General features: G+C 46.9%; 1 protein-coding gene across 6 annotated transcripts in view; it reads right to left on the reverse strand.

Annotated features, from left to right (window-relative positions):
• TENM3 (teneurin transmembrane protein 3) overlaps positions 1-24036 on the reverse strand; it is a 1301134-nt gene that overhangs the window by 323934 nt on the left and 953164 nt on the right. The window contains exon 1 of one of the 6 annotated variants that reach the window (XM_055131970.1): positions 18133-18269. The exons of the other annotated variants lie outside the window; for them this stretch is intronic. The gene's annotated coding sequence lies outside the window, so the exon portion shown is untranslated. Of the gene's footprint in view, positions 1-18132; positions 18270-24036 lie in introns of those variants that run through there. 6 annotated transcript variants of the gene reach the window in all.

Consider the following 24036-nt stretch of genomic DNA (forward strand, 5'->3'; position numbering starts at 1 on the left):
AACACCATAAATTCACTTAACAGAGGAAGTCAAGGTTGGGAGGACAGAGGTGAAGAAAGAAAACTCAAGCCAAACGACCCCAGATCTGTCATTCTTTAAAATATTCCTCATGAATACACCCTGCTGGAACATTCAGGTTACTGTCCTAGGACAAAACATACAGGCTTCAGAATATCTGTCCTGTAGCAGTTTAACAACCCAGATGATCTGACTAAGATACTATAATAACTGAATGGAATGTGAGAGATAGAAATTTACAATCTGTCCCCCTGGCCTGGATGATGGAGACAATGGCTCAGAGCACTTGCCTTCCATAAGCATACGGGGTCCTGAGTTCAAATCCCAGCCTCCCCCATGTGCCCAGCATGGTCCTGGCAGCTCTGTCCTCTGCGATCACAACTGTTCATATAATTTCCAGCCACCCTGCATTCAGGGATGCATAAGGAACCTAAGGGGAGGGGACACCCCTTCCCCACTGCTATCACCACCACTAGAAGAATGTGGCAATGCAGCACTCAGAAAGCATGACCCTGGTGTACATGCATGTATGTATGAGCACCCCACTGAATGTCCCACTTGCCCCCACACACACCAAAAAAAAAAATTCTAAGTTTTTTTTTCTTTTGGGGTCACACCCAATGATGCTCAGGGGTTACTCCTGGATCTGCACTCAGGAATTACTCCTGGAGGTGCTCAGGGGACCAGATGGGATGCTGGGGATTGAACCCGGGTTGGCCGCATGCAAGGCAAACGCCTTACCCACTGTACTATCACTCTGCCCCCCTCAAAATGTGCTCATGCACCCCCGCACAGGAGCCCAGAGCCCACAGTGGGCACCAAAGCTAAGTGTGAGCACGATCATCCGCCCCCCCCCCTGCGCCCCCAAAAAAGAAGGGAGATGAAAAAAAAATCACAAATAACAGAAGTCTGAGATAAATGACAGACATCACAGAACTGAAACGCAAACAAAATTCTTAGTAAAGTCAAATAAAGTGAAACAAAGTAAGAGTAGAGTAGCCGTCCCTCTCCCCCACAGTCCCGACCACATCCCCCTCAGGGGGAAGCAGGTAGTGAAGCAGCCTGTGAGGAAGGGAGAAAATGCAGCTGTCCAGGGCTGGGCGTCAGCTGGGCCCCACATGCTGGTTTCTCACAGGCTCCCGCCCAGCCAGGTAGGGGAGGACATGCCCATCGCCAGCCATCCCCCATGTCCAATTCACTGAAAGCTGCCCTCGGGCTGCACCGACCTGTCGATGGCTGTGTCTGGGTTACCGTCCTGTCCGAGGAGGGCGACCCTCTTGAAATCCCTGGCCCAGACATCCCTGCCCGAGAAACAATCGTTCAGGGCTTCTTCCTTCCGAGAGAGCAGATTTTTTTTTCACCCCCTTTCCAAAAAAACTCCTTTCTGGTCCATGGGGAGACGTTGATGACACAATTTAAATGTCAAGGGTCGCTTTTGAAAAAATTAATTACAGAGCAGCTGTGGAGCTGCAGCTCGTTCTGCCACGCTGCTGCTGTCGCTGCCATTAAAAATAGTTTCCACGCTGAAGACTGACAGGGGAGCTGAAAGACAACAATGTCCAGCCCCACAGACCCTGAGAGAACTGAGGCCCGCAGCGGGCTCGGGGCTGCACAGCTGCCAGCCGGCGAGCCAGAAACCACACTCTCTACCCTTCGGCAGTCAAAACCGTTTTTTTTCTTTTCTTTTTTTCTGTTTCTATCCAGTTTTTCCAATTCTGAAAATACAAAAGTCTTTCAAACAAAATCTCCGTGTCCCTGAGACTGAGGAGCCAAGAGCGTGTCTCTGAGGCTCTGACTGGAACTGCCCCCGGTTGTGTTTGGTTTCTGTTTGGGGCCCTCGCCCGACAGCAGTGCTCAGGGACGGGATCCAGGCCTCCCTCCGGCACAGAAAGCGTGCAGCGTGTGTGCCCCATCTATGGAACTCTTTCTCTGGCTCAGGAAGATGCAAATATCTTGTCAGTCCTGAGGGTGTGAAACGGGAGGTTCCCTGCTAACTCTGGAAATGTCGAATTCGGAGAAACCTACTGCGAGGTGGAAAAGCAAACGTGGAAAGCACCTTCCACCTCCCTCTACATTGCTGAGAGCCTCTCTCCCGACCCGACGGCCACCGAGATGCTGGGGACAGGCCCTCCCTGGGACACTGGGCCTGTGCGGGTCTCCTTAGCTGATGGGTCATAGGGTTGGGGTGGGTCCTCATGCCAATGACAGCTCTCAGGTGAATGAATGATGAGACCAGGAAAGCAGGCTGGGGACCGGGGGAGATGGAGGCATCAGTAAGATGTAAGATGTCACCATAAATAGTGTCACCAACGCCTTCAAGGGGAGTGTGCTCTTACTCACCTCCCCCCATACACACTTGTAGCTTCCCACGGGAGGGGGGGAGGGAGAGGGGGGCTGGGAGAAGGTTCTGCCTGAGGTTAGTCCCACTTTACCACAGTCTCAGGGGAATGAGTTTGTCAACTGATAAGGAAAGCTCCTTCCTTTCTTCTCCGTGAGCTGTTTTCTTTCCTCAATTTTCTGTCGACTTAAGCTAAAAACTGAACGAAGTCATCAGCCGCCAGCCTATGACTATTGTCCTAAATGTCAGTGTCAGTCTTTTGGTTTCAACTCAGCTCAACAGCATTATGGTTTTGAATGCAATAATGAACCGGTTTTGTCCCCAGTGTGCCAAGTTGAAAACAGAAACGAGACCTGTCCTTTAACACAAAAAACAGAGGAAGAGATTCTCTACATTTTTTTAAAAATAAACTTATACGGCAGAGCCTGGCAAGCTCAGCAGCACCTGGCAAGCTACCCGTGGCGTATTTGATATGCCAAAAACAGTAACAACAAGTCTCACAATGGAGACGTTACTGGTGCCCACTTGAGCAAATGAATGAGCAACGGGATGACAGTGATTTCCATATAGAAGTGGCAAATGGTAAAACCCTATTAAGTGCCACAGTGTTTTAAGAACTGTTTTGGTTTTCTATACAGTAAGTTTTTTATATTAATGCCAGACATATAGCAAGCGCTCAGTATTCATTAACTACTCCAGCACTGTATGGCTGTTTTAAATCGCTGGGAAGAATCATTTCTAACCCTAACATCTTGGCAAAAATATTTATGTGCCCCCAAAATGTTTCAGTGTTTCTAGCAATTTACATAAAACCACTGAAAATTATTATTTTACTAAATTCAAACTCTTTCCTTGAGACACATAAATGTCGGAAAATAATTTTAATCGGTGACATCGACTTTTTACTTAACTCTCCTAAGAATGATTTAGCAACATGCCCTTCCCTGCCCCACTTCAAAACCCCTGTGACAGTATCCCAGAAATTCTCTTTCTTAACTATACCAATGCGCCCTTCAAGAGAAAAGCCTAGTTATTCCCTAGGATAAGCATCAAAAGAACAAACACACTTGGCCATGTGATACTGTGGTGGGGATGGAGGCGACGGTGTTCAGATTCAAGAAGCTTCCATTTCAACAAGCAAAAATGCAAACATACTAAGCTCACAGATGTACAAAACACTGTTAAATGGTTGTAAGGTGATTAAGATGCAGAGCTGAAAACAAGTACAACAAAGATTACCAAACAAAGCTCTCATAGACAGAATCTTCCTCATTCTGCAGCACATAAAAATCTTGCTTTTTAACTCTGTAAGTTTACAACTATTAAAATATAAAATATTAAGTTCTACCCTTTAGGACTCTATGTTCTTGCCATGTTCAGCATGAGCTGGGGGTATATTTTAGTGCTGGCAAAACCCACTTTAAGATGAAAAATGAATTGCAAATTCTTCCTTAAGAAGTTTTCAATCCGCACAAAGTTATATTAATATCAGGACTTCTTTGAATCGCAGATGAATATTTCATATTTGGGAGAAACTCATTATTTCGGGAGTAGAGTGTTTCTAGCTTTTATTCTTTGAACTGTGAGGGAAACATCTCTAACTCTGAGAGTTAATGATTCACTGACAATTATGAATGTTTACGAAAGTTGTGACAATTTCTTGATCTACCAAAGAACCATTTATTCCTTAATATCTGATTAGCCAGAGCAAAGGCCTCTGTTCTCTGTGATGTGATTTTTATGTAACAAAAGTATTTAAAAAAAATACACAAAGAAGATATAAGCGGATGAAATGTCCTGTCCTCCACCAATTGTATTGGCCTCCGAACGTAAAACACCATATTCACAACAGTTTAATGGATTAATGCGCACTGTGACAAATTTAGATAATAATGGTGGACCCTTTCATGGTCCCTGCAAGGGCTTCACACAATGGCTTTACTTATGTGGCCTCTTGTGTCAAGGTGGTGTCACAGAATCAGACAGAATGACACTTTGATTTGTGTCTCTCTGTGCTTCATTTGCAAAATAATAAGCCAGTTATTGAAATTCTTAGAACTATAGAGAGAGGAGGGGGGGAGAGAAGGCGGGGGTTGGACCAACAACCCAAACACAACAATATCCTTAGATTGGTTTCACTGTGCGATTCAACCATCACAGAAACATGGAAAGTGGATTTCAAGGCGTCCGTCTGTTTCCAACCGGATGAATGCGATTTCAACTACACTTCAACCACACAAGTTCACAGGACCTCGGCCACCACCCCTGAATTCCTCGAATGACACCCGCCACTGAAATCTTCGAAGACAGAGAGAGTGTCAGGACTTCCCTGTCAGACAAAGGCAGTGTGAGAACCGGGGTTCTGGGAGCGAAGGAGAGGTGCCGAAATGAGAACCGGCAAGCCACCCCCAAAGAAGAGTCAGGCATCCTGGGTCTGCCCTGCGAGAAAGGGAACCGAATAAATCATTTAGCCAATGATACGGGCCCGTGAAAGCTCCCTGTGTCGGGCTCTGGGGAGGCAGCCATGGGTCTGTGCGAAACAAGGTCTGTGGCAATCATTTGCTGGAAGAAATGAAGTGAGAAGCCGAGTTGACAAGGAGGAAAGAAACCATGCTAATGGACAGGCCGAGCTGCCAGCTCAGCGTGTCGAGTCCGGAGCAGAACCACTGGGAGTCAGCTGTAATTTTTACGCTGGCTGCTGACACGTTTGGCCATCCAAACTCAAAAAGTCACTTCAGCTCGCGTCATTCCAAGGCGACAAGCGCTAAGTGAGGGTGGGCCTGCGGCTCCAGCACCGTCCCGGGCCCCGAGGTGGCCCGAGTGAACCCAGGCGTTTGCTCTCCCCAAACTTCCCATGGAGGAACTGTGGGATCTGAGAAACGGAAGGGCAAGTCCTGAACTGGAAGTGAAAGGAGGGGAATGAAAGGAGGTCACTGCAGGCTTCACTTTCCCTCCCCCCTACCCCACCCCTGGCCTCCTGTGACTCTAGCCCAGACTGGGATGCTACTATGGTGTGTGAATACAAAACCCTTCTAGCTTAATGCCCAGGTCAAGCCTCATTTTCCAAAATTCTCTCTCCTGAGCTTCATGGGAATCAACAGAGGGGCTGGGTCATACCTGGCATGCTCAGGGCTTACTTCCCTAGGTGCTTGCAGAGACCTTATGTAGTGCCAGGGTTTGAACCAGGGTCAACTGCATGCAAAGCAAGTGCCCTGCCCACTGGACTATGGCTCCGGGCACAAACGGCTGTATCCTTTCAAACACATTTCACTAAGTGCATATTTGAAAAAACCTTGCTGGTGTCTTTCCCTCTGGAAGACCTTCTCTCTATTGTTTGTCCACAATCCTGCTCCTTCCAAGGAGAATACAGTTCCAAGGATTTTCTTGCTGTGGCCCTCTGATTTCAAAGCAGGAGATAGAGAGATGCCAAGATGCCCAAGAAAGAAAATGCCCCCCCCCCTTTTTAAGTGAAAAGGGGGACGAAGAGGCAGGGGATTGAGAGGGAAGGCCATTATAAAATAGGACTGTGAAGGTATAGCAAATAGTTCAAGAAAAACAACTGGTTTGGAGAACCAACACTTTTCCGATGACTGAGGAAGTATTTATGTTAAGGAGGAGACGGCAGTTGAGATACGATCCATGTTCTAGCACCCGGCAGAGGTTTACAAAGAGCACGCCAGTTGGCATATGGTAGATTTTCAGTAAGTGCCGAATGAATTCTTATTTTTTAATTTACAAGCTGAATTTCCTGAAATTAATAAAGTCCTAAAATAAGATAGTGTTAAATACATTAAATATTATGTATTGATTTCTGATTTCAGCCAGGAAAAAAAAACTTGCGCTACCAGTCAGAGCAAAAGAGGGTGATGTGAGCTCAGTGACTACAGGGTTAAATATATCCTATTTAATAGAAATGGGGTCCAACACTCAAGAGTAATTTCATGAGAACACATATGCAACGGACCTGTCATTTTATTTAAGGGAAGCAGAGGTTGGGTGAGAAGTAACATGCAGAAACCATGTCATACATGGCAGTTAATTTTAGGCCTCGGAAAGGAAGGAAATGCTATTGAGAGCTAACCATGTGGCCATTCTGCCCAGTCACGTACTCCCAGAACCATCTGGAGGCAACGCCAACACGAAAGTGTCCAGATCGCAAAAGCCCATCAACTTCTGGATCCTTCTGTTTCTACGGCGAGTGAACGTCTGAGCCCTTCAGGAGAGCAGGTTTTTCCCCAGGCCGCCGCCGATTTTGGCAGACTGAAATTGGGCCCCGACACTGACATTTCTTTCATCAGCTAGATGATTGACGAAATCATTAAAATGGGGAGGGGGGGAAGTACAATAGACGAATTCTCCTAAACAGAGCTGCCGAATGCAGACTGACACGGATTCTGGGTGAACTTAAGAAGAGTGAGAGAATTCAGTCCGTGGCCTCAAATTTACCTTCATTCAAATCAGAAGATTCTCTGCACCGCCCCCCTACCCCCCCCCCCCCCCCATGGCAAGAGATTTGCCTACGGGTAGTTGCATTCCAGCTGACTGGTCTGGGTTCTGGGACTCCGTTTCCACACCAAAGGGGCTCATCAAATCTCCCAGGGTCTCATTCCCAGGAGGTGCCTGTATTCGGGAGTTTAAGACTCGTTCTGCATTCCGAAGAAGCGATCTGACTACTGCTAGCTGAGGCAGGCAGTGTTATAAAATATAGAGATTTTTTTTTTAACCGAAAGATACCCTCAGCTTCCTCCACAAACATACTTTAAAGCTCTTTTAAGATTTGCCTCTACCCATGTCCTCCCTCAATCCAGGTAGAAAGGTATTCTTGTAAGTTTACAATTTTAATGCCAAGCTCACAAAAAATAGAGGCACTATGGAATAAATACTATTAATAAGCATTTTAATAAACCAGGTGTTTATCGTGATAACTGAGCATGAAAATGGGTTTTTTTTTTAACCAATGAAAGATGAAGCACTTTAAATTTCTATTTCTGACTGGAGGCATAACAATGAAGATTGAGTTTTACTTTCTGTATGAAATGTAAGATGCATGTGAAAAATCACATTCAGTTTAGAGAAATCCAACATATTACCAGATGCAGATCTTAGTAGTTGAAATCGGGCTAAGACTCACTTAAAATAAACAACTGGACATAAAAAACTATAAATGTAATTTTAGTTTCTAAATTTCTAAGCTTACTTATTCTGCCTATTCAGGAGTTCAGTTGGGTTTAGTCCTCAATCTTAGCATGTATAAAGATAATGCCACTTAATTCTTAAAAACACGAGAATTCATCCAAATAGTACTCTCTGCAAAGTGGTCATCTCAGGAGTTACCACTTTTCTTTCAGCTGATCCATCTATTTCTCAATATTACCCTAAAATTCTTCTCCTGGAAAGGCCCTGTGAAATATACTTAACTGTGGTAAATACTAGCTCTCTGCATCTAGATCTAATTCTCTGAAACAGACAAATGTTGGTTAGTGAAGCCTGAGATGAAAGGCAAATAATCAAACCAACTAAATTGCTATTTGCTCGAAATGATATATGCCTATCTAACAAGAAGGGTTTTTATATGCCGTGCAAATAAAACTCAATCTAAAAACCAGGGGCTTCAAAGTAATTTGGGTTAAGGTACTGCAATGGAATGGGCATAAATAGTATGGAAAAATAAGCTAAGCATCAGGATTTAAAAGTGAAATATCTAAACATACATTTGATTGTATTGTTTACTGCCACTTCCGGTTTAAATTCACCCCCTCTCCGTCCCCCGCAGAATGCAGAATAAACAGAAGAAATTTCATGGAGCCGTACTAAGAGCCCAGCGTCTGAGGCACTGACCCGCTTTACATGTCCTACTCTAGAGTGAATGACTCTTCCAAAGTCACACCAGCAGGTAATGGTTTCACCCACCGCTGACATAACTTCCTAAGCTGTTCTTAGCAGGCCACAACTATTAAAGAAGAACAAAAACCAAGACCAACAATAGATTACAGCCTTAGGCACAAGGAATAAACACAAACATAATTTATCATTTTGCCAGGTTCAATAAATACCATTTTGATGTGTTAATAGCCTTTATTAGCGAAGGCATTAGCCATCAATTAAATAAACAAACCATTAAATAGGGAATAGAAGTGTCAATAAAGGCATAATCTACTAATTTTCTAATCAATGATGCTGAACATCACTAGATATTAATCAAGGAGTGGACATTAGTCATTGGAGTTGATCATTTATGACCAGGGTTCACTGAAGGAAAATTAAAAAAGGAGTACATAAAGAATAAGAGTACACACAAAGTATTAAATACACAGTCCCTCAATAAGTACTTGCTGAGAAATAAAATCAATGACCTTGAAGCCATATAAAAATATCTAACATTCAGTGGTTACAAGACTGACAAGAAACGGCACAGTAGAATCCTCGAGTCTTCAGCAGTCAAGAGGATGTAGAGCAAAGTGAGGGCTCAAGTCAAAACCGAATCCTACCTGGCACTTACACTGAAGGCAGAATGCAGTCACAAGAGAGGGCTCTGACATTCGGATGATACACACTTTGCATTCGTAGTCCGCTCGCCTTCCAGATGAACCTCCTGGAAGTCACCCCACGCTCATCTATTCCACAGGGAGCAAGGAGATCAATGTGCTACCTACTTGCTCCCTGTTCTAGGCCCTAGTAACCGTTCCCATGCAAAAAGTGTATGGGCTGGGCCAGAGAGATTGGACAGGGGTGAGGGCGCTTGCCTTGTACCCCTCTGTCTTTGGCTGCAATCTCCAGCTCTATTCATGTTCCTTAAGCACTGCCAGGGGTCCCTCCTGAGCACCAAGACCTGGGCACTGCAGGGCATGCTCCCTGCCCCTATCTCCCTGTAAAAAAAACAAAACAAAGCAAAACAAGAAAACCCTCTTGCTTCAAACCATCAGCGCTAGAGAATCTATCCATCCTGCTTTGGTCTCCCGAGAGATCTCACGAGGTGCGAGTTTCAGGCCATACGGTCCACGTGCGACGTCCTGGATTTCAATCCTAGCAGAATGGCTGCTCCACACCACTGGGGATGGCCTTGGTGGCTCTGGGGACTTGAAATGGGTCCCTAGCACTGGTGGCAAGGCCCTCCCCCTCCAATACCTTCATTAACATGTTCATGCTTGAATACACCTAGTTGTGCGACTTTAGTGCAATTTATTTTTTTTTTCTGGATCACACTGAGTGTACTTTGTCACTGAACTAGAGCACATTTCAAAGCCCTTGGTGCAGACACAACCCCATGGTTCTACCCAAATGCCTCACTGGAGCTTAGTTTCTGGGGAAAAAAATAATCTCGGAAATACAAAGAAATAAGGTCTGAGGCCAGAGAGCTTTCTGAGAGGCACGTACCAATGGAACGGGTAAAATCAGCTTGAAGAACAGTCTGCGCTCGGAACTTTTCCTATTTCATGCAAAAATTGTAATAACAGTTCATTCATTTTGGCTGTTAGATGACAAGAGTAATGAGAAATGGATGTTGAAGCATGACCAGAGAAAAACCTGATATTCTACCTTAAAAATTAGGGGCCAGAGGGCAGGAAAGAGTGTACAGGGGGCAAGGTAAATTGCTTTGCTAGGCCACGCCACCTAGCCACCCCCCATACCCACCACGTAGGGTCCCCTGCCCTGCGGCTGTGCTGCCCACCCCAGCACAGAGCCAGGATCCGCCCCAGAAGACCAGCTGGTGTGGCCCCAACCCTTGACCCCCACAGAAAACAAGACTATGCCTGGGGCCCAGACCTGTCAGCAGGCTCAGAAGCTACCCTGTAGGCATCATGCTGCCAGTGTGATCCTGGCATGACCCCATATGCCAAGTGCTATCCTGACAGCAGGGCTAGTTAGAAGCACTGGCACTATAGTGCCATGGGGCAACTAAATGTGTGACCATTGACATGCCACAGCCAACGTGAGACCCCTGGTCATCAGCACATCCAAACAGAGGGACTTTTAAAAGAATCCAACAAGACAGAATATGATGCGTACCTGGGCAGCCAATGAAAAAAAAAATACACACACACACACACACATACACACACACACATTCTCTAGCCGAGGAAAGGATTCACAGGGTTGGAACCTGAGGTTTAGCTCTGGCACCACACAGTTCTGTGAGCACCCCCAAACCCCTACAAGATAAATCTATTCTTACAAGCAGGAGTGCAGGCTGGAAGCAGACGCTGCAATCACAGTCTCTCCCACGGAATACGGGGGGTGGTGAGGGGGGGGAATTTCAGTTCCCTTAACATTGCCAAGTCCCAACTCCCCCATAAGCAAAACGGAGAAATTCCTTCTGAAAGGGAGGCGCCCGGTGGGAAGGGAACGAAGCAATGTGTTCAGAGAAGGGGGCACCACCAAATCCAGAGGGCCCCTACACGCAGAGCCGGTGAGAGGGGGACTCCACAGCTCTCGTGAGCTCCTAAGTCAATAATTACACCCTGACATGGAACAATGAAATAAATGATGTTCATAAAGACCATCTTCCATCATGGGGAGCAAATTACATTGACTGTTGTCATGCGATTAGCACCCCCCCCCACACACACACACCCGATGTGCGCCTCTAACTGCATGCCTACTATTTTCTCCATGTCCGCTTGGTGTGGCATGCAAAGATGAAGTGAGACTCAGCTGGGACCCGAGAGAACTGTCCACCTCATGGGAGGGAGGCATGTCAGCAATCCTGATTGGTGACTGGGGCACGGGCTGTGGGCAACATGTACCAGGAGCCCTGGGAATGGAGAGGGAGGGGCCAGCTCAGCCTGGGGCTCTGGAAAGATCTGCAAGGGGCCAGCCTTGCACGTGACCAGCACGGGTTCCACTGCTGGCACCCTACAGGGTTCCCCGAGGCCCGCCAACTGTGATCTGGGAGCAGAGAGCCAGGAATAATTATGCCCTGAGCACAGACAGGTGTGGCCCCAAACTGAAAAAAAAAAACAAAAATTGAGAAGAGGCTAAGATGGGGCCTGGAGAGCACTAGCAAAGAACAGAAGCAGAAGGAAAGCAGCCTGGGAACACGGGCAGCCAAAAGAGAGAGGGTGGGAGGGGCAGGCTTGGGACGGGGCTAAGAGGACTGGGGGCTTTATCGGAATGGCACAACCAGGCAGGCACTCGGGCAGGCAGCAAGCTGCGTCAGGACACAGAACATCAGCTCCAACGAGCAGGAGGGGAAGTGGGAGTGAAGGCTGGTGCCACAGGGCCTGTGAACAGCACTAAGAGCCAGAGCGAGGACTTTGCAGCAGAGGTCCCGGTTCAAATCCCAGCATCCCAGGGTCCCCAGTCTTGAGCTGGGAAGATCACTCCTGAACTGAAAAAAAATTATAACGGAGTTTCAAAAATGAAAAGCTACTGAAATCACTCTGAGAGAGGCAGAGAGAACTTGGGGGGAGGGAGAAACACATAGAATGCGTTTCCAACAGATTCTGACTCCATGATTTTAATTTTATTTAATAAAAAAAGTCCTTAAAGGAATAAATCCTCCGAGATCCAGAAAATCTGACTCTGCTGACAGAACTATTTTTGGTGATTCTGAGGGCTTTGGACTTTCGTGTTACATAATTCATAAGCATGGTGATAAGATATCTGATAAAGTTTGAGGTAATATTTTAGGTATTTTGATAACGGGCCAATTTTCTTCCTTATGATAAGATTTGGACTTAGTAATGATTAATAGCAACAACAAGAATTTGCTAAGAGGCGAAGCATTCATTCTGTCCACATCTGACGGCCTATGGAAACCGAAAAAAAATCTTGTATTCTTCACTTAACTGCTTTAACCAAGGTTCCTAAAGAGAGAAAATCCTGTACAGTGTGTGATAAAACTCTTCCGAGTACTGAGCAAGGCTTGATCAAACAGTTAAGCAAGAATTCTCCTTTGAGGGAGTCGATATAAAATTCACTGCCGGGAAGATACTGGTCACCGATTGAAGAAATAAAAATGTCTTCAGGTTCTGTTTTAACTTCTTAGGGTAAGTGACTACCGACCGGGAGCAGAAGCAGCAGAACTACTACGACTTGAATAACCTTCAAGTAAACATACTTAGGCACTTGTTAAAACAAACATTATTCCCACTGCTAAAATTGAGGTTGGCACGCCTCTCCTCTTAATAGCTGAAAAACCGTTTGAAAGAAGCAGAAGAGCAGATCTCTGCAAAGAGACTAATCATCATCATTAAAAGATCCTTAAAAGCAAATACAGAACGGTCAGCCTGCCCAATCACCTTAATTTTTAATGAAGGAAGCCCCCATACGTATCACGGTATGAGAGAAACACAGAAAGGGGAATCTACCACCCCTGAGAACCAACTTGGGGAACTGCTCACCCGGAACCCTGGATGACTTCATCCTGGGGGACAGGGGTGGGGGGTGGAATAAGTACTTGAAAACAAAATGAAGGAGAATATAAAAATCTGTCTGATTTTGAAGTGAGTGGAGGAGGCAGGCATGAAATGGCAAAATGGCTTTTTCTGCCCCAAGCTGAGTCTGGGCTCTGTAAGTTGATAATGCATTTAACCACACAATCTCCACTCCCCCCCCCCCAACTCCCCCCAACACACAAACAAAGATAATGAAGGAGACTTCTGCTCCCCCCATCACAAGAACTGAAAGACACGCTTTAGGAGTGCCAGCCACTAGCACAGAACGCCAGAGCTGGAAGGAAATGAAAAGAAAGGTTTAAAAAATTAGGAAAGGTGACTGCCATTAACTTGGTTATATACGGTATTTTTGGTTTAGTTTAAAAAAAAAAAAAACACAGAAAGGCTTTAAAAGGGGTTCTGAGACTTCAAAGATCTCCAGACAGCAGACACTCTGGTCCATCTGCCATCTACTGTCTAAGACTTTGGGGAAGACACAAATGCAGACAAAAACGCCTTCCAACTTGCACACAGCAGTTACGCTGGGCGGAGGAGGACCTGCACCTCACCCGCCTGTGCTCAAGACTTAACTCCGGCTCTGAGTACAAGGGACTGTATGCCCATTTCCAGTACCTGGGATCAAACCTGTGTCTGCTGCACGCAAGGCAAGAGCCCTACCCACTGTTCTATCTCTCTGGCCCCCAACAGAATTTTGTAAGCTTCACATATATACGGAGAAAAAGGTATTTATCTACCCGGGTGCTATATTAGTCACTTTGGTGTGCTTTCTAATTCCATTCTGCCTTCGAAACACTCAAGACAAGTAAAACAGTATTTAACACAGAGAATGGGAACAATAACAATTAAGAGAGACACTCCTTTGCAAACTCCTTTTCTCCGAAACACTAATATGTGATTTCCCAGTTCTGTCATCAAGGTGGGCTCGCCGCAGATATTCGGACTGACTTCACTTCTCCCCTGAGGTGGGGAGGGTATTATTTTTCAGGGTCTGAAGAGGAGCTTGCTCTTGTGTTCAGCCCAAGGTAGTGAAATTTCAAAGTTGTTATTCCAAAACTTCCATACGGTGCATCTCAAACTGAGCAACAAACTCGTGCCTCAGAGGGCTATCTAAATATCAATTGTTAAAACAACTAACTGGCTTCCTAAATAGTAAAATATATGTCATTGCAAACCTGATAAATCCTTGCAAATGTCAGCATGTCAAGTTCTAATTCTTTCTGAGAAAAAAAAACAACCTTGATTTATCTAAAATAACAAATACCTAACAGGAACTTTAATTTAGGACATAGACCTTAGAGATACAGTAACTATTCCTTTAAACAAAACTGTAACAAGCATCAAACAATTGTATTTCATATTATCTAGGAGGAGTAACTGGTAAAGGCAAACAACCTGGTAAGTCCGAGAATGAATTGCTAATGTCACACATCCCCTTTTGGAAGAAAAACTTTAAATGTTTCATTGATTTCAAATTATTCAGTGTCTGGGGATATGAAATCGCTTGGTATAGGCTGACAGTCAGCGAAGCGCTTTGGACTGATGACTGGGTCCTGCAGATTTGCCGGGATCAGTAGGATTCAGCCAACACCTTGCTAGCAACCATGACCTGGATTTTGGGAACCCTTGCTACAAGCCTTCCTGTCAGCCCTTGTTCTAGTCCTTCCTCCTCCTGCAAGTCCCACAACTTTCATCAGTGCCTCCAGGTGTACGGGCTAAGTACCAGGGCAACCACTGGAGATGTGATACACCTGGATACTCTGAAAACAATAGCTGAGGTTTTCAGCCTAGAGTTCCTAACTGGTGATTAACTGGTCTAAGAGAGCAAGGTCTAACCAAAGCCCGGACCCCAAAAGGACCCTCTTCCTCACCCACTAAGATCCATCACTTTCTTCTTCCTGATACTGAATTCCCAACCACCAAACACCCTGATAGGAAAGCATCCCATTTTGCCAGTGCTCCAGACTAAAGTATTCATTCCCATTCAAGGTGAGATGGAATCATTTCTGCCCTCCTTTGTTTAAACGACCTATGTACAAACAGGCTCTGTGTGTATGTGTGTGTGTGTGCGCACACATGTGCATATCTGTAGAGCAAAAAATATCTGCTGGAAAGCAATAACATACAACCGAAGTATAAAATTTAAACTTTAAAAAATTATTTAATGAAGGGAAATCTCATAAAAATGTCCTCCTTTGGGTAACCATTTAAAACAATTATGCCAGCCTAGGTTTAGCATTTATGTTTGGGTTGTTGAAAAGGTGACGGGTGAGAAATTCTTTATGCACAATTGCTCAAAGTCTAGGAACCAAAATAAATGATACACTCAAAGACTGATCTTCCAAAGCCCAATCTTTTCATTGCTGATCAGAGCTGAAAATAGATCCTTTTTTCCCCTTCACTAATTGAATGAGTCTTGTTAAACCTTTTGAAATGCACTTTAGAAAATGCAAGAATACAGCTTAGAACAGGTTCTTTAATTTGGGTCATTTTGTGTTACTTGCAGTAGTGACGGGTGCTTAGCAACGCTGTACTGGTGGTCCTTTTAAGGAAATGAATACCTGGAATACAGCATTTTAATCTATTTTATGGCATTAATTATCAAGATCACTGTATTTAGACAGTGCCTCCTTTGCCACTTCCATTATGAAAGAAAGGAGTCCCGTGATAAATTGAATGTATTATTTCAGATGACAGAATCCTGTGCAATCCCTTTACCAAGTGAGAAACTGTAAGGACATAAAAACTAACAGTAAATGGAAGCCGCAACCAGAGTGCCGTGAGATGTTTAGACAAGGATCCCACACTGAAAATCACTGTTCAGACATCTGGAAGAGTCCACGGAAGTTGCTGTTCTTTATCCAAATCTCTGAAGAGAATTAAAACCTATGATGCCCTGGACTGGGCTTCTGAAATAGAAAAAGACATGACCCTCCTCCCTCCCTCCCTCCAAGCCCTCATGCAGTAAAAAGATCTGGTAGTTTAAATGTTTGCCTAGATTTTAAATATTGATTTTATCCAAGAGGACTTCCACGGGAAAAACGTTAACAAGAATGCCATTTAAATCAGAACCAAGTTTTTCACTTCTGGTTTATTTGAATGTGCTCAAATGAGCAACGATCGGAAGAAAAGAGGTAAAAACAGAGCTCCCTCAAATATCTGGGAAGAAATTAATCTGCCCTGTTCATACTCTGTAATCTGTCCATTCACTAATAATCAGTTACAACAGGTTTAAGAAAGAAATCCTTAAAAAAAAAAATTGGAATACTGCATTCTTACTTTCCTGGGATCTCTAACTGATTTCCAGCGTTCCTAACTTTCTCCTGCAAATTACACAAAGCATGTGGACTTCACAGCCGGCACAGTTACCTCCCAGCATTCTTCTCTATCTTGCCAGCTAAGGAGAGATCAAGTAACTCCCTCTTTGTCTATCTAGCATGAAGCCTAATTTCAGTCGGCAAGGGCACCCGCTCCCCGCCCCCCCCCCCCTCCTGATTAAAGCCTTGAAACATTTAACCTCCAAAGATCAGAGAGGCTCCAGGTTAACGAACTGCAATCATTTATTTCTGGAGGTTTCAGTCCTCTGACAGCAAGCATATAAATCCCGAATCTCTTTCAATGAAACAGACTTCGCACTTGATTTCAAAATGCATCCTCAAACTGGAAAAAGCACAGCTAAAAATGGGGGGTGGGGTGGGGGGGTGGGGAACTCATTCCAAAATTTCTCAAGTTTTTTTTTTTTTTTTTCTTTCTCAAACCTTTTAAGGCGGATGGACTCTAGCTGGGGTTTTCAACACGCTAGTTGCATTTAACTGCCTGGGAAGCCGCTGGCAAAAACCTAACGCGCCGCACAGACAGCAGATAAGAGTCTGGCCCTGGCCATCTCCAACCGAGGCTAAGTTCGCTGTGATTTCCGAAACGCCTTCTCGGGACTTTTTGCCAATCGCCGGGTCCTGCCTGGGGAACTCCTCGGAACAATTAGCAAGCAACACACCGAGGTCTCTGGATGGCCCTCGCCGACGACGTGGAAAGGCGGAGAACAAAAGGTTGATTTTTTTGCAAAATGAAAAACCTTGGCTGCTTGCAAGTCCAGACGGAATCTGCTTTCAATTACTGAAAGTATTTCCACTTCAGTGGAAGGGGATCAAATCTTCAGCGACACCATCTTAAGGCACTGAATTTGATTACACGAGGGCTTTCAGAAGACGGAATGACTTCGGTGACACAGACGCAGAGCTTTTTTTTTTTTTTTTTGCACAGATCCTATCGGAGATAGAGCCGCCCGCCGGGGCGACCGCGCTGCTGCACGCAGGACGGCGGAGAGGGGAACTTCACCCCCCGACCGCCCCCCAAGAGCGGCCACTGCACAGCCACCCGCTCGGGGGGCTTTTGCAAGACGCACCTAAGCGCTTGCACAAGGCTTCCCCGGGTGCGCCGGCCACCCCACCCCCACCGCACCCGGCCACCCCCAACTCCTCCACACGCCCCCGGGGAGAAAGGAACCTCCTCTCAGCCCGACTGCAAAGTTGCATTTGCTTCTCCACTACGCACTGCTTGAAACCCCTCTCCAGCGCCCCCACCAATCCAGCACCTCCACTCCCCCCATCACACACTGAAGTACTTCGCAGGATGAAAGAAAAAAAAAAAGGCACGAAAAAAAGCACAAAACCCCCAGCACCCTGCTCTTTCAATCAGCGAGCTGCTGTTTTATTCTAGCCCCCCCCCCACTTGCAGCAGCCCCCCATCAAGCAATTAGGATGATGGATTTCAATTCGCGCAACCCAAGAGCTGGTTAATTGAAGCTCGAGGCAGAGATGGGAGCTGAGTCTCACTCTCTCTTCTCTCTCTCTTTCTCTCTCATCTCTCGGAGGGGGGGGGGGTTGCTCAGCTTAGCTCTGCTCCCCACCAGGGCACCCAAGCAAGCTCGCCAAAGTCCCCGAATGCCCGGCACGGACGCCCTTTACCTCCCGGACTAGAGGACCGCGACATCCTTTGCAAACCAAAAGAAAAAGAAAAATGAAAATGAACCCGCCGAATTCCGAATCGCGCTCACTCACACGTACGGACACACAGACACTCGGAGACAACCAGACGCACGCCCAAGGCGCCCCTGTGCCCCCGCGGCGCCGAGGGGGAACCGCGGAACGCGCCCAAGTTCGGCCCCGCGCCGGGGCCCCGCGAGGGCTTGCAACGCGCCCAGAGACCAGGCAAACGGCACCTCGCGGCCGACGCTCCGGCCGGCACCGGCACCCGGCGCCCAGCGGGGAGAGCCGCCGGCGCCGGGGACCCCGCGGGCCCCCCGCGTGCGCCCCCCGCGCGCCCCCCGTGCGCCCCGCGCGTCCCCCGTGCGCCCCGCACGCCCCCCGCGCCCCGCTCACCCACCTCGCCGCGGCGCGCCCTCGCTGTGGCCGTGCGGAGCCGAGCCCGGCGCTGCCAAGTTGCCAGGGTCTGGAGCGGATCGTGTTACAGCGCCGGGCTCGGGGCTCCGGCTGCGCGCGGCAGCCAGACATGATAGGCTGAGCCCGTCTGTTTACACCCGGCCGGGGGGAAGGCGAGCGCTTAACCCCCTCGCGCCCGGCCGGGCCGCCGCCAACGCCGCCGACGCCGCCGGACCCGCCCCCCGCCGGGGACCCGCAGCTGCCCGGCGGGCCAGCACCCCACCCCGGGGGGGGGCACGCACACACCCTCGCGGGGAGGGCTGCACGCGCACACACAGGCGCGCGGGCATGCACACACTGCACACATACATGCACACACATGCACACACACGCACACACATGCACGCACACACATGCACACAAACGCACGCACATGCACACAAACGCACACATGTGCACATACATGCACACACATGCGCACACACATGCACACACATACACACACGCATACGCGCGCGCTTTCGCTGGCAAGACCAGACAGCTTGCGAGAGCGGTTCGCCAAGGTGGGGTGCCCACCTGCCCCCCATCATCACCCCCGCTCCCAGCCCCTCTTTAGGGGGCGCCTGGCTTGGTTCCAAAGCGATGTTTGCTCCACCTGGGCTCACAAAAGAGAACCCCCGTTTCCCACCCCCCACCCCTCAGCCCAGGAACGAGTCCCGATCTCTCCCCGCGTCCCCGTTTCTTCACCCGCCGGCCGGCTCCAGGCGGGGCAGACGCACGCTGGACTCGGCAAGCGAGGAGCCGCCGCAGCTCCCCGACAACCCACCCAACTAAGTCGTCCAACTCCAGGCACCCGCAGCTCGGGAAAGGTGGGCAGCCCTGGGAGTGGGGGGCGAGCGAGGCGGCGGGGCGGGGTCGCGGGTACCCCAAGTCCGGCACCGGCCGGGCGTGAGTGCGCGGAGGGCTTGGGGGGACGCGGCGCGCACCGGCCGAGCCCCGATCGATCGCCCCCTGGCCGCGGCTCCGGGGTGCCCGGGCGCCGAGGGGCTGCTCCGAGCCGCATCGGACCTCCTGGACCGCACGCCACGAGCGGGAAGAAGTCCCTCCCCGCAGCCGGAGACCCGAGCCGGCTCGAAATGATGCGCCGGGACCAGCAAGCCTGACCCGGAATCGCTCCCAGCAGGTCCGACTGTCAGTAATTTCAATTAATGGGAGCCACTTCATCACTTCATTCTTGCAGCACTTCCTTTTTTTTTTTTAATGGTCTTCCCTCCCCTCCCTCTTTGCTGATCCACTTTCCACTTTGATCATTATGATTTTATTTTATTTTTAGGGTTCTTTTTTTTTTTTGGCATTGTCTCTAGTCTCCCTTAAAAAAAAAAAAAACCTCTCTTTTCTTCTAGAACATTCCGTCTACACCTCTTCCTCTACTAACCCGAGTACTGAACAGGCCGGAGTGGCCGTGGATGTTTTTTTGAGTGACAGATGTTTTCATCCGGCTCCTTAATAAGTATTTTACAAGAAAACAAGGTGCGCCTTACAATATTAATATCCATCCACCTTGTCTCTCTAAACCATCATTTGCTCTCAGATACGCGAATATCGCCTACATAGAAACAAGCCCGAGATGAACACTTTGAAGATCCATGTTCTCTCCTTCTCTCCTCAAGACCCAGGAAGGCTGTACTCTGTCCTCATTCCCAAGACTTAGCAACAGCAATTGCTTTTTCCTCTGCCGCCCAGATCTCTTCCCCAAGCCCGCCCCCACCCCCTACCCCACCTCCCAAATTTTACCTCTGATGCTTAGGAACCGGGGATATAGCCTAACTGATTGGTGGATACTGCCTGTTCCTTCTCAGTTTGCATTCCCATCAAACAGATCCATTGTCAGACAAGGAAATGTCTGATCTCCCCCATGTTTTGGCACAGTCTTTACACCCCGTGTTCTCTTCTTTCCAGAACAATGGCCCTGGGAAAATCCTAGCACATAAACATGCTCTAGTACCACAAGATGATCACAACCACCCTGTCAAACCGTTCCTGGATGATCGATCTGCTCAGCCTTTAATTAGGACATTATGAAGATATTGTAGAAATCATTTCCACGTTCCTTTGACACAGTCTAAATTTCGAAGTGATTTCAGGGGGTTGAAAATGCTCTTTAGTAAAATTGGGTCAAAAAATAGAACAATAGATATTTTGTGGGGCATTGAAAGCCATTTAAGCTATTAAGCAAAACTATATCCTGGAAGTCTTACTATTTCACGGATGATGGTGATGTTTTTCTACACGATTCTCCTGGGGGCTGTATGGGGAGGGGGGTGTCTCTGAAATAATTGCAATTAAACATGATATGACTATTTAGGCCGGAATATGGTGGTGTTCAGTGGAAACCTTAGAAGAACTAAATACACAGGGTTAGAATCTTCCAGGATTTGGGGGTCTGGGAGATGGTCTACCTTTTAGATGCGTACTCCTGGGTTGCTCGTGACCCCGCTGAAGCCATCTGGGTTTGAATTCAGACATAAGAAGACGAAGATTTTCATGGAAGAGCGAAAGGTTTTAAAAGCTTAAAACTGTTTCAGTCAAGATGAACCCACCCCCAGAAGCCTGCAGTTTGGCGTGCTCATTTCCCTAGATAAATGCTATGCAGATTGGTCACTGATTGATAGCATTTATTAGAATTCCAATTAAAAATGCTAATCAAGCAAAGCCCATCTGTAAATAATGCCAAGTACAGGTGAGGTGAATCTGGCTATCAGACTGGAATGGGATAACCTACATGTCTAGTATTTAAATTCTACCTTTTCTGATTCGAAAACGAATTATTTTTCAAACTGGACAATGACAGTGTCCCCTGAGAATAATCAAGGGCTTACTCTGAGCACAGCTGAGCAGTGGCAGACGCAACCGCTGCCCAAGAGCCAGAGGGAGAGGCCGGGGTTTCGAAATACTTTCTGTCGCTGAGAAGTAAAGGTTGGTTTCCATAAATATCTTCCCAAGAAAAGATCCCAGGTTTGAGGGCCACGCCCAGCCATGCATTAAATCTGCCATCTTTGAAATACAGCAGTCCTAGAGTCATATAATAAGGCACCCATTAAACTTCTATTTTCCTCCACTATAGTTTGCCATATTGATGTCAGGAATAATTAGCATTATGGATAATGCTGTCTATAGCTTAAGCATTCGTTTTCTCAGAGCTGCAGAATTTCCTGCAGCTCTAGGAACAGACACTATCAAATACGTTGAATTATGTGGCCATTTTATGTTGTGAATAAATAACTGCATGGAACCCGACTCACTATTAAATGAATTTTACTTATAACCGAATTCAGTTCTTTAGGCATAAATGCCTAATGACTCTACACCGCAAGGAAGACTTTTAAAAATGCATGAACCAAACCAAATCAAAGCAAATTATATTTGGGGGTGGGGAGTGTCCATGAATGAGCTGTTACTTGAAACTAGCACCAGCTTAGCTTTCCTATTCGGAGATTTTTAATCTCTCTCTCTATTTAGGCTAAGGGCCTTAAAGGGTGTGTGTGTGTGGGGGGGGGGGTTGAGAATCAGAGTTGACCCCAAACTGAAACCATCATCTCCCTGCTAATAAATTAAGCACCGACTTCGTAATGTCAGAGATGCTGATACAGAATCAAATGCTTAAACTAACTCTACAGGACCAGGATTCTATCCCCAACTGGTTCAATAAAATGGCCTTGTTATGAGCATTTAACACACAACATTTCCACACAGTCCCTTTGATGGAGTGACATTATCTCAGTTCACAGCTTTGAAAGGTTGCGAGTGGACCACACCATTCTCTGTGCCAGAACCTAAACTTAGCACAGCTTCTGAGCCTGCTCTCCTTTGGGCTGGTTTTGGAGTATCATCTAGCTCCAGGCTTGGGTGGCGGGCTGTGGGGCACCAGTGTGGGGGTTAGGGCTTAGGACTTTTCACATGCACAGCCTCTGAGGGTCAACTCTCGGAGCAGTTCCGCTTTCCCAGCTTGGAGCCTGACTCTTAAATCATCTCACTACATCCTTAATACCAAATAGGTCGGGCAAAGGAGTACTTGTGTGTGTGGTTCACTTTCAAAGCAGATGGGTCAAGGGGTGGGAAAACATGACAAATGATCACTTCTCAAAATCAATCATCTGCGGTTGGGGACAGGTAATGGAAGAAGCTGGTCCTTTCACTTCCCTGTGTTTCAGAGTCCCCTTTAGGTGTTAAATGGACAACAATGTCTCTCCTTGTGTCCTCTTCAGGTTCAGGAGAACTGTTCATCAACATTCGCAGGTCAGCAGGAGTCTCTCACGCTCCAGAATTGAGCTTGTTTTAAAAATTATACATGTATTTATGTTCAGGCCTTTTTCTCTGTTAAACAACAAACATGGCAAAGAAACATTGAATGTCGCCAAAATTGCAGCGTGATGACATCAGTTGGTACCTCATATTTGTGCAATTTACTTGATTTACACATGGTGCATAAAATTTTAAAGTTTTCTCTTGTGCAAACTACTCTTTTATCTGGAGCATGTAAGTCTCTAAAAGCTCTGCACATTCTGTTATAAACTGATATAAAACTGTATTTAAAATCAAATTTCTGGATCCTTTTTTCGATAGAGTTCAACTATCAATTTATGCTGGAGCAGAAATAAAGCACTGAAAACAAAGCCTCGTAAGAAGAGCCAATTTATAATTTTTCACAGATGCCTACAGTATATCTAAAAGGCCAGTAAAATATTGGGCACCTCTTGGATTGAATCGACAGAAAAATCCACCCACAGGATGGCTATTTATTTCACAACTCTCGGAAATAACTCAAATGCACAATTGTTTAGAAGCACACGAATTCTCTTCTAAAGGTTGAAAGGTGTTTGGTTATTTCACCAAACTCACAAACATGTTGGCAGAAATCAGGATCATGATGAAGACCTAAGCTCTGAGTTTCTATCTCCAGTCATGTTCTTTGTGATTTCAACTCACCCCTTCTTATGCTTCTAATGTGGGTGACCCTGGGTCAGAGCGTGCTGGGTGCCCTGTAGTATGGCCAGGCTTGTGATCTGGACTCTTAGCAGGGAGCAATCAAGCTATACGCTCTAGCCAAAAGGCTTAGCCTCAACCCTATGTAGGCCGGCATCCAAGTGGGAGGGAAGGAAGTGAACAAAGGAGCTAATTCCTACCTGGTGCTGGGAACAGGACCAGAGCAGAGGGCAGTGCCAACGGAGAAATCCAGATGGCCCGCAAGAGTTAGCTTGGGGGCATGGATACCAGAAATGGGGCACAGAGCAAGTGCTGATGGGTCCAAATCAAGCCACTAGGTGTCTCGAGGCAACGTGAGAGGAGGCAGTAAGGCACGAGGCCTCGTTTTAGGAGTAAGGGTAGACAACGGCCAAGATGCCAAAGAGCTACTCACCCCTGCCATGTTGGACACGTGCTGCAAAATGCCTGGTTAATTCCCTGGCCCACCCAGGGATGGCAGTGTTTGGCCATGCTTGGCAATCTAGTGGGATCCCACTTATTTTTCAGGTTTTCAAAAGAAGAAGACAATGGGGTAGGGGGTCGGTTGGGGGGAGACTTTGAAGGCTCTGCTCTGACAGTCCATGTTCAAGAAATGGAAGGGTTCTGAATAAAAATGCTTCACTTGGTTTTAATTAGGAAGCAATTTCTTCATCTGGACGACTGGTTAGTAACCATCCATCTGGTATTCGCACGTGCCCCCATAGGACAGTTTGGTATTTGTGCTCAGTAACACACTTTCAGTAAAATTTTCAACAGTGAGGTCAGGGAGCTTTGGAATTAGCCACATTATGGTAAATACTTCCTTTTCTTGGCTTAAACACCAAGAATCAGCCCGTGATAAAGTCTTCGGAGGCTAGAATTACCACAGTCAAATGTTTCCTGCGGT

Source organism: Sorex araneus, chromosome 1 (genome assembly GCF_027595985.1).
Source record: "Sorex araneus isolate mSorAra2 chromosome 1, mSorAra2.pri, whole genome shotgun sequence".
Lineage (NCBI taxonomy): Eukaryota > Metazoa > Chordata > Mammalia > Eulipotyphla > Soricidae > Sorex > Sorex araneus.